The sequence below is a fragment of the Taudactylus pleione genome, unplaced genomic scaffold (assembly GCF_031769625.1).
Source record: "Taudactylus pleione unplaced genomic scaffold, aTauple2 ptg000205l, whole genome shotgun sequence".
NCBI lineage: Eukaryota > Metazoa > Chordata > Amphibia > Anura > Myobatrachidae > Taudactylus > Taudactylus pleione.
The window spans coordinates 5,951,347-5,966,579 of NW_028284607.1; the positions used below are offsets into that span (position 1 = coordinate 5,951,347).

A 15,233-nucleotide genomic window follows, 5' to 3' on the forward strand; every position below is an offset into this window, starting at 1 on the left:
TGCTCAGAGTCGCTGTACCTGGTAACATGAGGGACTCTTTTTAAGCAAGATAACACCTTGAAAAGGATGGTACACTCTGATGCAACCGGCTGCCATCAGCAGCAGCAGCAGACAGCAGTGTGTGTGACTGACATGGAGGAGATCAGTGCAGGGACAGCGCAGCTCAGGATCGAAGAAATGTATGTTTCCGATCGGGATGGTGATGACGTCACTGGGGATGGAACCAAGGAAAAAATATTTAAAACTGTCCTAAAGGCAATGCTGACCGTAGGAAAAGAGCCCTTTCCAGTCTTCTACGTGGATTCCCAGAAAGAGAATGAGAGGTGGGAAGTGACCTCAAAGACCCAGCTGAAGAACGTCAAGAAGCTGTGGAACCGGGAGCAGATGAAGAACGAGGCCAAAGAAAAGAGAGAGGCTGAGGACAACCTTAGATGGGAGAAGAACCTGGAGGAGGCCAAGAAAGTAGTGATCCAAAATGACCCCAACCTCCCAGAACCAGTAACTGCCAACATTTGAGGCGTTGGAAGCTCACCGTGGCCAGCGAGTCAAAGTGTTTGGCTGGGTTCATAGGCTGCGTAGACAAGGAAAAACCTTAATGTTTATAGTGCTAAGAGATGGGACTGGATACCTCCAGTGTGTCCTGAACGATAACCTGTGCCAGTGTTACAATGGGCTTGTCCTCTCTACAGAAAGCACCGTCGCTGTATACGGAACCCTGAACCTGGTGCCAGAAGGCAAACAGGCCCCGGGAGGGCACGAGCTGTGCTGCGATTACTGGGAGCTGGTCGGCCTGGCCCCCGCTGGTGGCGCCGATAACGTGATAAATGAAGAGTCGGATATGGACATTCAGCTAAACAACCGTCACATGATGATCAGGGGGGAGAACATGTCCAAAATCTTCAAAGTCCGCTCCACGGTCGTCAACTGCTTCCGAAACCATTTGTTTGACTGCGGATACTATGAGGTGACACCTCCGACCTTGGTTCAAACACAAGTGGAAGGTGGATCCACTCTCTTCAAACTGGACTACTTTGGGGAGGAGGCGTATCTCACGCAGTCCTCCCAGCTCTACCTGGAGACCTGCATCCCGGCCCTGGGAGACACTTTCTCCATCGCACAGTCCTATCGGGCCGAGCAGTCGAGAACACGGCGGCATTTGGCAGAATATACTCACATAGAGGCAGAATGTCCCTTTATCACCTTCGAGGATTTGCTGAACCGCCTGGAAGAATTGGTCTGCGATGTGGTGGACAGAGCGCTAAAGTCACCGGTGGCCGCACTGGTCAAGGAACTGCATCCGGAGTTCCAGCCACCTAAACGTCCCTTCAGAAGAATGAACTACTCCGAGGCCATCGCCTGGCTAAAGGAACATGACGTGAAGAAGGATGACGGGACTTAAGGCCCCCATACATCAGCAATCTAAAAACCACAATTGAACAATTTGGGAAATCCTAAGATCGGGCAATAAATCTTCAATCGAGCAATCTGCGCCCATACACTACAGATCTTTTTCAGTGATTTGCAGATCGATTGCAGCAAACACAGATCTGGCAATCTTGAAAGGCCCATCATTTTGCTACAAACGGTCTGCAAATCTGCTGATCATGTCCATACAGTAGCAATCTACAGCCCCAATCGATCTGTGAAATCCAACATGTTGGACAATCTGATTAAACAATTCCAATCACTTTTTGGTTGCAATCTGCGATCTGTGAAGCCCATACATTGCAGATTTTTATACACTATCGATCGCAAATTGCACGATTGCTGCAATCCATCTCTGATGTATGGGGGCCTTTACTTTGAGTTTGGGGAGGATATCCCAGAAGCTCCAAAGAGAGACTGATGACAGATGCCATCAATGAATCTTGCTATGCCGCTTCCCAGCCGAGATGAAGTCTTTCTGCATGCAGCGCTGTGCCGAGGACAGACGTCTCACCGAATCCGTGGACGTGCTCATGCCTAACGTGGGCGAGATAGTCGGAGGCCCAATGCGTATCTGGGACAGCGAGGAGCTGCTGGAAGGATACAAGAGAGAGGGCATAGATTCTACACCCTATTACTGGTATACAGATCAGCGTAAATTCGGCACCTGTCCGCATGGGGGCTACTGTTTAGGTTTGGAGAGATTCCTTACCTGGATCCTGAACAGGCACCACATCCGAGACGTATGTCTGTATCCGCGATTTGTCCATCGCTGTAAACCCTAACCTCTCCCCACCCAATGCCACAGTCCTCCGCCTCCAATCAGTAAGAATGATGTGGTTGAGGAGACATAGTCGCCGACCTGCCTGCTGCTGCTGCTGCTTTTATCCGGACACTTTCACAATTGATGTGTTCGTAATTTGTAACGTCACCCATTTCAAGTGATTCTGTCTAACATTCATTCTTCTAAGATAGAACAGGTTATCTAGAAAGGTGATTTGTTCTTTGAACCCATTCATACATGTGACACATACCTGTATTTCATAATAATTCCGTACTCTGTGACAATATTCCAGTTACTATGGATGTTCCTAACGGACCACAAGGCTTGTTTGCCTCTTACATCTGTACATGGCGGGGCAGCCAGTAAACACAACATGCATACACAGGTATAAAGAGCTAATTGTATGAACAATTTGAACACGATTAAAGGGGCTAATTCACCATTTTATAATTATTACACAATCCTCATCTTTGTCTGTCCCACACAGCAACACGGAGACCTTCCAATGGGGTACGTGCCCATTACTTACTGTATGTATAATATGCCTGGGACCGATCATAATAAAGTTGTGAAACTGGAAAAAAAAAAAGAAAAGGATGGGACACTACTATACATAACGCATACCTAACATCAGGGGCGCAACTAGAATTTTGTGGGCCCCATAGCAAAATTTTTAAGGGGTCCCAAACTCAGGTCTCCACCAGAGTGGGTATGGCTAGTGCCACAAAAAGGCTTGCCTAGTGTTGCCTATCATTTTATATTTACATTTTTTCAAAATATTTTATTAGAGAACCGCCAAGTACTTACACATGAGTTTAACATTACAGCTTTGCGGAAGGCAGGGCCGGATTAAGGTCTGTGGGGGCCCCTGGGCAAAACATGTGGGGGCCCCTACTAAATATGGACGAAATGGGGATATGCGCAATGGGGACCGTATCGCTCGTAAGCGGTACATTGACAAACTGCGATAAGCTAAGCTTACCTCTGTTTGTTAAATACTGAAAGGAGGACAAGCCCTTTAGTGAGTGCTAAAGGGGTTATGTCTTATTGTGAAATGGGATCCATGGGCTCCACATAAAAAAAAAAAAACAATATACACCCACAAGAAAAAAAAAAACACATATAGGCACCCACATGAAATATTACAGGTTGAGTCTCCCATATCCAAATATTCCGAAATACGGAATATTTTTAGCATGAATGAAATAGTGAAAACTTTGATTTTTGATGGTTCAATGTACACAAACTTTGTTTAAGGCACAATATTTTTAATAATTAAGTATAAAATGACCTATAGGCTGTGTGTATAAGGTGTATATGACACATAAATGAATTTCATGTATGTACACAAACTTTGTTCGAGCCACAAAATTATTGAAAATATTGTATAAAATTACCTTCAGGCTGTGTGTATAAGGTGTATATAAATCATAAATGCATTCTGTGTTTAGATTTGGGCCCTATTCCTAAGACATTCAATATGGTATGCAATTATTCCAAAATACGGAATATTCCGATATCCAATATACCCCTGGTCCCAAGCATTTTGGATATGGGAGACTCAACCTGTACTCACCAGTTGGGCAATCGTATCCACATTACACCATAGATAGTGCTCCTGAACACATTACACCACATAGTACTAGTGCTCCTTATTCATGTTACACAATGCCCACAGTAGTAGTGCCCCTTATACACAATGCCCACAGTAGTAGTGCCCCTAATACACATAATGCCCACAGTAGTAGTGCCTGTTATACAATGCCCACAGCAGTAGTGTCCCTTATGCAATGCCCCCAGTAGTGGTGCCCCTTATGCAGTGCCTCCAGTAGTAGTGGCAGTGCCCACAGTGGTAGTGCCCACAGTAGTGGGGCCCTTTATGCAGTGTCCCCAGTAGTAGTGCCACTTATGCAGTGCCCCCTATGCAATGCCCCAATTAGTAGTGTCCCAAGTAGTCATGCTCCCTGTGGTAATGCCCCCTGTTGAAATGCCGCCAGTAGTAATGCCCCCTGTAGTAGTGCCCCCAATAGTAATGCCTCCAGTAGTAGTGCCCTCTGTAGTGAAGCCGCTTACACGAAACAAAAAAACAATACTTACCTTAAGCCCCGTTTCCGCGTCCGTCCGGCTAGCCGCTCCTCGGTCATGACGTCTCTCCCATAGTGCACTGCACACTACGGGAGCCAATAGCTGCAGCTCAGGTGTTAGCTCCAGCCTCCATCTGGCGCTGCGGGTCAAGAGCCGGGCGCCTGCTGGTAACAAAATCTCTGGAGGCGCCCTGCAAATGGAGCCTCCCTGCAGCGCCGAGGTTAGGTAGGCCGGTGTAGGCTGAACTCTTTCAGTCTCCCGTTTCGGCCCACTTTAACCCCTAGTAGGTGTGGGGGCCCCGGGACGACTGCCCCTGTCGCCCCCCACCCTCGTTAATCCGGCCCTGGTGGGGGGTTTCCTTCACAGATGAAAGTAAAGTACATACATATGGCAGCCAGACTGCAAAAAACTTCTCCACTGTTTTTTCTTTATTCATCGACATTTCCAGCCAATCCATATAGAGTAAGTAGGAAATTTGTGGCATTAATAAAGTTAGTGTCAGAGTGTCTGAGGAAACCCATTGGGAAAGAACTGTTTTCTTTCCTGCTGCAGCAATTTTGTCCAATAAAATTCGATGTCCCAAGGAAAGTCTAGACTGTCGGGGAGTCTGAGAGATGTCCCAAAGGGCCCATTAGGGGGAGATGGCAAAAGAGATGCCTAGGGTATCCTTAATATATTTGTGAAGAAGGATCCAAAATTTGGCGACCTCTGGGCAATTCCACATACAATGGTAAAGATCTGCCTATGGTGAGTGACATTTAAAACAATTAGAATTGGACGATATACCCATCAAACAACATAATTTAGGTTGCATATGATTTTAAACACATTAACATGCTCACTCTATCGGTTTCACATCCCCTGTTATGAATGTACCTGCACTATTTACATGTTACCCCTTGAATTTGCTGATGAGCTCATGAAATAGCCAGGGATCCACAGAATGTATACCTGGAGTGATGGCAGCAGGCAAGGTAGAAGTTAACAGCAGAGGTGAAAAGATGCAGGTGAGTGCTAGGTTCTGCTGTTGGGAAACTAACTAGATGACCTGAAGACCAGCAATCAACTGATACAGGTGGACATGCAAAGGAACAAACAGGATGCAGATCTGAATAGTAGCAGGCCAGCTCTTCAGGATACAGGTTGGAATACTGCTGTAGCAGCTTTGCTGGATGTGGACTTGGTTGAGGCAGGCCAGCTACTCAGGATGCAGATGGAAATAATGTTGAACTTAAAATGCTGGATGTGAACTTGGTAAAGGCAGGCCAGCTACTCAGGGTGCAGGTGGGAATAAAGTTCAACCTGCAATGCTGGATGTGAACTTGGTTGAGGCAGGCCAGCTACTCAGGATGTCTCCTGCGATTGGTCCATCAGGCTGAGGTCGGGTAACGAGTCTACCAACAGATGAGTAGCTGCACGTAGCAGCCAGAGTCCAGGTAGCTAGGATAGTGACTATTTACTAAGCAGTGTTAGGAGACAGAGTGAAAAGTGATAAGAAAGTGATAAGGTGCCAGCCAATCAGCTCCCAACTATCATTTTTAAAACACAACCTGTGAGATGGCAGTTGGGAGCTGATTGGCTGGCACCTTATCACTTTTCACTCTGTCTCTTAACACTGCTTAATAAATAGACCCCCTGAGAGCCAATCAAGCAGAGAGCCGCAGCGGCACATGTAATATCCCCTCATAATCTTCCATCATAAGGTGCGTACACACAACGATTTTTTGAACGATTTAACTAGAACAACGTTGTTATCGTTAAATAGTTTGTAAAATCGTTAATCTTTTTAAGGTGAACGATAATCGTTCATGCGCGTTCACGTTTGTAGCTCATCGTCCATTCTGACTGTCCAACAAACGATTTTCATTTAGAAAATCGTTCATGTTGTGCAGAATGAACAATAAACGATGAACGATTTCCATTCACTGTATGCATGATTAAAAAATCGTTCATCGTTGGTGAAAATTGTTCATTATTTTAGTAACCAACGATTTTCGTTCACTTTTTCAAGGGAAAAAAATTAACGAAAATCGTTGGTTACTAACATCGTTGTGTGTATACGCACCTATAGTCATTAACCCATATTATCATATCCAACATCCTTTTTCAATGACATTATTCAAATAAATAACCAAAAAAATTATTTGGAAAATGATGTAATTCTTAACAAAAAAAATTATTAAAACGGCTGAAAATGCCAATGCTGGAAGTGGAATACACTACTGAAAATAAAAGTCCAAAATTAAAAAAAAAAAGTAAATGTGGTTGAGGGATTTGTATATTTAATTTACACTAAATAGATATATATGTATGTATATATGTATGTATGTATGTATATATATATAGATCTATATATGTTACTGTATATAATATAAATATATATATATAATAGTAATGGGCAATATGCTCATATATGGGACTATATTTATAAAGAAATGATAAATTATTGCTTTCATGAGCAGGCTGGCAGCAGCTACAGCACCACACTTTGACTCACACAGACAGTCACTCACAACAGCATTCGGTCTTCCTTTAAACTCCGATCGCATCCATCAACTGACTTAAGCCTTTGCTAAACGCTGTGCCACATGCCTCCCAGTCCGCACCCGCAGTCGGAGCCTGGCGAAGAGAGATACTTGCGAGAAGATGATGACATCATCTCGTGAGTCCTCAGACCAGTAGCCCTGCAGACGCGGCAGGTGGAGACAAAAAGTGAGTGACCTGTACCACACAGTCCCTGTGACCATCCTGCTATCTTCGCCCCCCGCCTGATCGCCTGCGGAATTTTAATAAACGGTGAAAAAGGAAAGTGCGCACGGTGCAGTGGTGTGCTTGTTGGGCCGGCAGGTCCCCTATGCCGTCGGGCCCAATAGCAAGCACACCCTTTGCACCCTCTATAGTTATGCCAGTGCATAACATGGCGATAATGCATGAAAAGTCACTTTATAAACTCTAATGTGGAAAAAAAAAAATCTAACAAAAGCGTTACAGTCATCCCCTTATATTATTTATTAGTGAATATGATTAAATTATTCTTGTTCTTTTTATAATCTCCCAGTTTCTTCTTGGTGTTTTTTGTTCACTTAAGTTAAATATCACATTGTCACATTGTGCTATGGCAGCCTCAATGAAGAAGCAATCACAAAGATTCTGTAAGTTTCAATTGTAACATCTTGTAGTGCCTCAAATTACATTTTTCGTAAATGTTATCTTCTGGGTAAGCATGGCTGAGTTCTGCCTCGTGCTTTACACAATAATTAAAGGTTATTTCCTCAGACACTGGAGCTACAGAACACCTGCCACAGTTACAGCACTGAGGGGACTATTTAGCATAGGGAAAAGACCCAAAAGCTATTATATAATAGCCCCCAAAGCAGTAAAAGCTAACACCGGATTATCACCAGCATTAGCCTTTGTTGGCCACCTCCTGTGTGTTATCTTACCTAAGAAAAGCATGGGAAAGCCTGATTGCTTAATTTAAATATTTAAATATTTCATGGCATCCTTTAGCTCTAAACTTAAATCAAAATTATATATTTTCTTTCTTTCTATTTTGTAATAATTACTTCTTAATTATTTTCTTAGACTCAGCACCGGAAGCCTGGGACTGGGCTTCCTGCGCAGTGCATATGTGTGGCCCGAGTCATATCTGGGCAAAAGGTCTCCTATGGCAGGCAAAGAGCTTACCTCTTCTGGGCCAGTAAGGCCAGGGAGCTGAGAAGTTAGCTGCCTTGCCAACATTTTAATGTCAAATAGTGGTGATACATTTTCTATCACTATGATACATAAATAAAAATCTATTCTCTTGCCGATTTTGTTAAATAGACCCCTGAGTATACTGTGGGCTATACCTATATTTATCATAATACTGTCTATTGATTCTTCAGGAGCCAGTTACATTAGGAATTTGTGTATCTGATGCATTGTGGGGCCACTTTGTAAATTAACCTAATTGGAAAATAAGGAATTGGCATACCTCCCAACAGATGAGAAAGTAGGGGGCTTTGCTGCACAGTACTGCCACTAGGTCATGTGGCAATGATAGAGTTGGTGGGGAGGGAAGGAGAGGTAAGGATTTGATTAGTGCTTCAGAAATGATAGGCATGCTACAGGGGGTCTGGTCACACCTCCAACCACTCTCTTCAATTAAGGACCAGCAAATTATGGTATGAATTAATTAACTGGTAATAATAATTGCCACAAATGGCAGTCACGAATGTGCAGACAAAACACTCTTTAAAGGCCACATAATGTATAAATACATGCAGTGGTAAAGGGGTTTTTCATTTATAGGAAGAGGGAACTAGCGGGGCCATAAGGAGGGCAGTCCAAACAGTGCCGCTCCCCAGGACGTAATGCCTTGGGGGCAGCACTGGCTGTCTATTATCTGCCATAGTGACACTAGTCCCCTAATCCCAGAAGATGCTCCCGGCTCTCTACACCCTCCATCCAGTGCACCTGGTATTGGAGGGAGCATTAGTCGTGAGGAGCCACATAATAAGTAGAAGTACTGGTGAGGTTCAGAGGTACTGGGTAGAACGGTGATGGAGGGGGTATGGGGAGGGAGCTGTTATATTTGTTGGTGTGGCACTGGGTGCTACTACTGTAACTCTCCTCTCAAACTTCTACTTAAGTTTGACTTGTCATTAAGGGCTGGTTATGAGGCGGACACAGCATTGTTTGTGTCTTTCTCCGGTCATATGTCTGTGACATTATTCAAATGCCTCTACAAGCCCTTCCCTGGTGTATGTGTCAGAATGTGCAAGGACTGAGACACCAACTTGGAGCATCTTTAGCCACTGAAATACCGATTGAGGCAACTTTAGACATAACCATCGGTCAAACCATCAATACCTGCACCAGTGCCATGCTAGGTGTAGATTCTCAGTCATTGTGTCCTCCAATGTGAACGATTGTGCATCAGAGTTTGTAACCTCTACAGCGCCACAACTGCAACACACCCATAAAATTGGGCATATAGTCGGGATTTGTTGTCATTGCTAAAATTATATATCATGTTATAAATTATTAATTTGTTTCACTGTAAAGTAACTGGTCTCTAGCACAAGCCATAAATCATTGAGAACGTGCTTCTGCTGTGGTGAAACTGTTCTAGGCCCACTTGTCTCTGTACCTGTGCTGCACTGCTGTACTGTAATCTCACATCGATGGACAAAGCAGCAGATTATCGCCTTCCCACAAAGTTATATGTAAACTACAGATTTTCCTCCCTGGAACATAAGAGATAAAGGTTGTGTCCTAGTGGTGACGGATAACTACAAGCTGTCGTAGCGCAGCTGTAATGTAAAGCCAGAGACACTGAGTGGGGGCACACAAGGGAGTCTGTACACACATCACAGAGCACATTTTCATGTTAAAGCACACACAGACAATAAAAGGCAGTGGTAGAGGGTGACTTGACTGGCTCTGTTAATAACTAACTATAGCCATACCAGTGAATATGCTCAAATCTATGGCCAGCAGCTATGCGTAGATTACAATTAAATTGTAGACCGGTATAGTATAGTCCTCAGTGAATACTCGTCTATCTGTATCAGGGTGACTTTTTCCTTCATGTTATATGGATGGACTTTATTGTGATCTCAGACATTGTTTTGCCAATGCTTCCATGTGAAAGCTCCAGATACATCATGGGGTTTTATATATTTATTTTCTAATATAGATCAGTCACTACAGTGATCAGCACCAACACACCTGGGCACGCAGTCATTTGGATGTGTAAATTACATAAATGAGCAGAGGTTCTGCTGCCATTCTAAGATGGAGATACAACCTAGATCTACGAGCAAATCTATGGGCTGAGAGCAGAGAATCAGTTCTGTCCTGCAAAATGGAAAGAAGTGTCAAATAGTCAGTACTGTCAGCGGTAATGTTAAAAGGTGTGTTGAAGCATCCTAGGCTACTTGGTGAGGCAAAACACTTTGCTTTCTGTAACAGTGAACAGAGGTAAAAGTGTTGTTGTGTATGAGTGCAGATATGATGTATACTTTTGATTGTGGACAGTGTGAGTTCAATTGAAATAACTGGTTTCTCCCTCACCTGGTAGCCCATCCTGGGCTAATGGACAAAATAAAAGACTCTCCCTCCTTTAGTAGCCCATCATGGAAAAAATAATGGGTTCTTCTTCACCTAATAGCCCATTTTGGATCAGTGCAAAGCAGAACAAGTTCTTCCTTACCTAGTAGTCTATCATGGGTTAATAAATAAAGACAATGGGTTCTCCCTTACCTAGTAGGCCATCATGGTCAATAGAAAGAAGAATGGGTTCTACCACACCTAATAGCCCATCATGGTTCAATGGAAAAAGAATGAGTCCTTCCTTGCCTAGCAAGCAGCCCATAGTAGATCAGTGGAAAGAAGAACTGGTTCTCCCTCACTTAGTAACCAATTATGGGTCAGTGGAAAAAGAACCACCTAGTAGCCATCATAGGTCAATATAAAGAACAGGCTCTACCTAATCTAGTAGCCCATTATGAGTCAATGGAAAGAAGGTGTTTCCGTTGCCTAGCAGCCCAATGTGGGTGAGTGGAAAGAAGAACTGGTTCTCCTTCACCTAGTAGCCCATTATGGGTTAATGAAAAGAAGCACAGGTTCTCTCTCACATAGTAGTCAATCATATAGATGTGTCCTCGTACATCTAGCCTTCATACACCATATGGTGAGAGATGCCTGGCGTGAGTGAGCCGTCAGGTCCCGAGGTGGCTCTGCTAGCAATGGGCTTATTTTTTTATGTCTTTTTTTGCTCAAAAACATTGCAAAGTGATGTACTACGATTCACCAGGATACTGTGCCGATTAATTTGATATGCGACACCTGTATATCTGTGTGCGACTGAGTCTGTATACAAAGCACAACGGAATTTAGCATGGAAAAAAAGCAGCAGCCCTTGCATTGTAGCATTTTGTATCTAGATTCATAGATGCACACAGATATAAGTGTCATATATCCAATGATTCTCTGCAGTCTCCGTGTATGTCTTAGTCATGTCGCATTATGACTAAGATGCAATAGAGTATGCAAAAAAGATGCCTGGCACTAGCTGAGTAACACAGGACTTGGCTTACCGAGAGGGGCTGTTTGGCATGATTGCAGCAATGATGTATGAGGACACATCTGTAGGTTAATAGAAAAAAGAACGGGTTCTACCTCGCCTATTAGCCCATCCTGGATCAGTAGAAATAATGGGTTCTCCCTCACCTAGTAGCCCATCATAGGTCAAGAGTAAGAAGAATGGGTTCTCCCTCACCTAGTAGCCCATTGTGGGACAGTGGAAAGAATGGATTCTCCCTCACCTAGTAGCCCATCATAGGTCAATAGTAAGAAGAATGGGTTCTCCCTCACCTTGTAGTCCATCGTGGGTCAGTGGAAAGAATGGATTCTCGCTCACTTAGTAGTTCATTGTGGTTAATGGAAAGAACAGGTTCTCACTCTCCGTGTAGCCCATCGTGGGTCAGTGGAAAGAAGAACTGGTTCTCCCTCACCTAGTAATCCATTATGGGTCAGTGGTAAGAAGAACTGGTTCTCCCACATTTAGTAGTCCGTGATGCTTCACTGTACATGCTATCATCACCACTGTCATCAGGTCCGGCCATGCCATCTCACGGCCATCTGTGTACCCCCTGGTCACGGCGGAGATTCCTGAGGGCTGGACTTGTCCAGCTGCGTTTGGGCATGCATTCTCTCTGGTAGTTCCCATGGTTGCGGTACATGGATGCTGCCATCTTGAATTTCATTCACATGACTGCAACCACCAACCAAGTTCCCACAGTCACGCTCACATGACCCGTCTGACCAATAGGCGCAGCTCTATTTAAACTTGTTCTGGCAATGAGCATAGCACCAGACAAACACTTCACTCAGTATCCAACTAATTGCATTACCAAGTGCATTCTGCATCCGACTCAGTATCCAGTCACCTCTATTGCCAAATGCATATGTCTCAGACTTTCTGGAGTGCCAAGTACTTCCTTCAACCAATTGTGTCCTATCTCCAAGCATTCGACTTTCATTCCAGTTATCTACCATCTGTACTGATTCTGCACATCACACCTGTCCCAGTGGGTGTCCTATAGAACGTAGATTCAACATCACCTGCCGCCTACTACCAGTCGTGTGCAGCATCCAAAATCACATTCTGCATTCTGTCACTAGTACCACAAGCACTCAGTTCCTATTTCACCAGTAACCCGCTTCCACTATACTGGAGACCAGCAGTCCCTATAACACGGTTTCTATTATGTTACCGACACTCTTTGCAGTTTCCTTTCAGACTATACCACTGTTCAGGGTATTCTGATACCCACATCTGGTCAGTCTCAGTTGTCCAAACAGCAATCTATAATACTGGTCCACATGAGAAGGAGCTTAATAAAAGACCTCAAGCTTCATCTACTCTCCTATTGCCAATTTCTGAATCTACAAAACCCCAGTGACATGACAATATAAATTTCTACTGGTTACACCAAAGTACTTTTCTCCACCTAACATGATTACACATCTTTCCTTAGTATAGATAGTTGTGTCTGTTTAGCCAGACAAGCCTATAAAATCAGTTACATCTGTAAGATATTTACTTTTGAAAATGCAGAATTAAAACAAATCCAACTTTAAAAAAAAAAACACACCAGCAACTTTTCTGTTACAATTAGCTAGTTAGACTGGCCAGTGATAATCAGCCTTTGTCTATGCATTGGCACAGTTTCTACTGCATGGTTAAAGCTTAGTTAATAATAATCACAAGCTTGCTGGCTGTCAATGACCAACTATTGCCACTTTAACTGATTGTGTGTTTAGTGAAAAGCTACCATATGGTCAACAGGATGATCAAAATCCATTCCACTTACAGAATTCACTCTGGCTAGTAATCACAGCTTTCTATATCTCAGAAGTAACCGGCAGCCACAGGGCTATGATACTCTTATCTATAGAATGGTTTGTATGCAGCTACTACATTATTTCTTTTTTTTTTTTTAACAAATGTTTAAAATTCTGAATTAGTCTAAATGCCCATAATGCATGGAGGATGATTGAGTTTCTCATTTATATCTATGTTTTGTAAATACAATCCATGTTTTCCAGATCTCCTCACAGAAACAAAAGTGAAATCATTGTTATCATCTGTAAATCTTTAAAATGGATCTTAAAAAATGTGTCATTGAGAAACATTAGACATTTGTAGGGCCAATATGTAGGAATCGGTTTGTTCAGCCGGCGGGTGATTAGACGCTGGATGAAATATTGACGCCGGAAGCCCGAACGCTTTACATCCGACTGGGGCTGCCAAGTACCCCAACCCTCACCTGCCCCCCCCCCCCCCCCCCAACCCTCCCTTAGTGGTGCCTAACCCTAACCTCCCCCGGTGGTGCCTAACCCTAACCCCCCTTTCCCTAGCCTATCCCTAACCCCAAAGCGGCTACCACCTAACATGCCCCGCTTACATTCGCTCGGTATGGCGGCTGTCGTAATCTCAGTGTCAGGCTAAAGATAGACATTGGGATTTAGACGCATATCTGTAGTCCAAAGTCGGGATGTACGCGCCAGGATTTTGGTGGCCAGCATTCCAGACGCCGGTAAGGTAACTACATCCCAATATGTAGGTACAGCAAACCTCAACTTATCCCAATAGGTCATGTTTTGAGGATTTCTGTCTGTGGAAATAAATTAGATAATTTCTGACCCAGCAAAATGGATTATCTCACCTGTGCATAATTAAAGAAATCCACAACACATGACCTGTTGGTACTTGAGGACTGGAGTTGAGAACCACTATGTAGGTATATTCTGTGTATGTAACTATGCTACAGTACCCCAAACGGTGCATGTTTTCCAGATCTCACAGAGTCACGTGAAAGAATTAGCTCCACCTGTAGATTTTGTTCTATGCCGTAGCAATGAGCTACATTTCAGTAGGTTATATACATAGCTCATCCCATGTTTACACTGTGTTAATTATAACCTCCTTTCATCTGCAGCCAAGGTTCATATATGTTTAACTTGACCCATGTATTTGTGAGCACATACTGTACATTTTTCACTTATGGTTTAATCGGTGTAACATTGCCCATTTTATGTTTCAGATGTTGCTTTAATTTGGCCATCTAATCTTGGTTAGCAATCTGAAGGGGTATCAAATCCCATGGCTATATCAATTTCAACTCTCTGGATTATTTATATGTGTCCATATAAATTCACTTTTAGCTCTGTGTACTTTTATTTTATTTTCAGAACTACTGGACGTTTTTTTTAAAAACAGATCCAGATAGAAAGAAAGCCTTCATTTACTGTCCTTGATGCTCATCAGTGTAGGCTACTCATTTGACTTGTGTAAAGCTTTAAGACTGTTTCTCCTTTCCAAAATGTAATTTTAAAAATCATACCTTACATTTATGTTCCCTCCCCTGTGACACTGTCCTGGGTGAACCGCAGATAAAATTATTTGCAGAAGAACCACAGTGAGGCATGATGACAGGTGTACCTCCCGATTCCTTATTACATGTAATAGTCCTTGTGCCAGGAATCAAAAGTAACAATTCGTAGGCACAGGTCCGATGCTAAACTGCAGACTTATCTGCAAATTGTATCCAGCTTTATGGAGTCCTAAAGCACAGCAGAAGGGGCTTGAAATGGACAGGCCCCCACCATTCAGATGAGTGAGATGGGATATTAATTTCTATTAACTTGGGTGTCTACAGAGTCATGTTACCCACCAGTGGTATAAATACCTTACTACAAACCTCTACTTTAATAGATAGACATGAACCCAACATCTATTCTTTTTCATGATCATTCATTCAGCTGTATGATTGAATGACATATCTTGATGTTGTTCTTCACAAGTTGTAATGGACCATGTAAATGGACGGGATGTAGTCTGCATCCCGGCGTGCAGGATGCAGACGACAGCGTTGGAATCCCGGCT

General features: G+C 43.3%; 2 protein-coding genes and 1 pseudogene across 6 annotated transcripts in view; 2 read left to right on the forward strand and 1 right to left on the reverse strand.

The window, feature by feature from the left end:
- RSPH14 (radial spoke head 14 homolog) overlaps positions 1 to 15,233 on the forward strand; it is a 218,354-nt gene that overhangs the window by 37,022 nt on the left and 166,099 nt on the right. The window lies entirely within an intron of this gene.
- Positions 1 to 15,233, reverse strand: part of GNAZ (G protein subunit alpha z) — a 116,785-nt gene that overhangs the window by 12,371 nt on the left and 89,181 nt on the right. The window lies entirely within an intron of this gene.
- Positions 85 to 2,243, forward strand: LOC148518004 (asparagine--tRNA ligase, cytoplasmic-like; annotated as a pseudogene).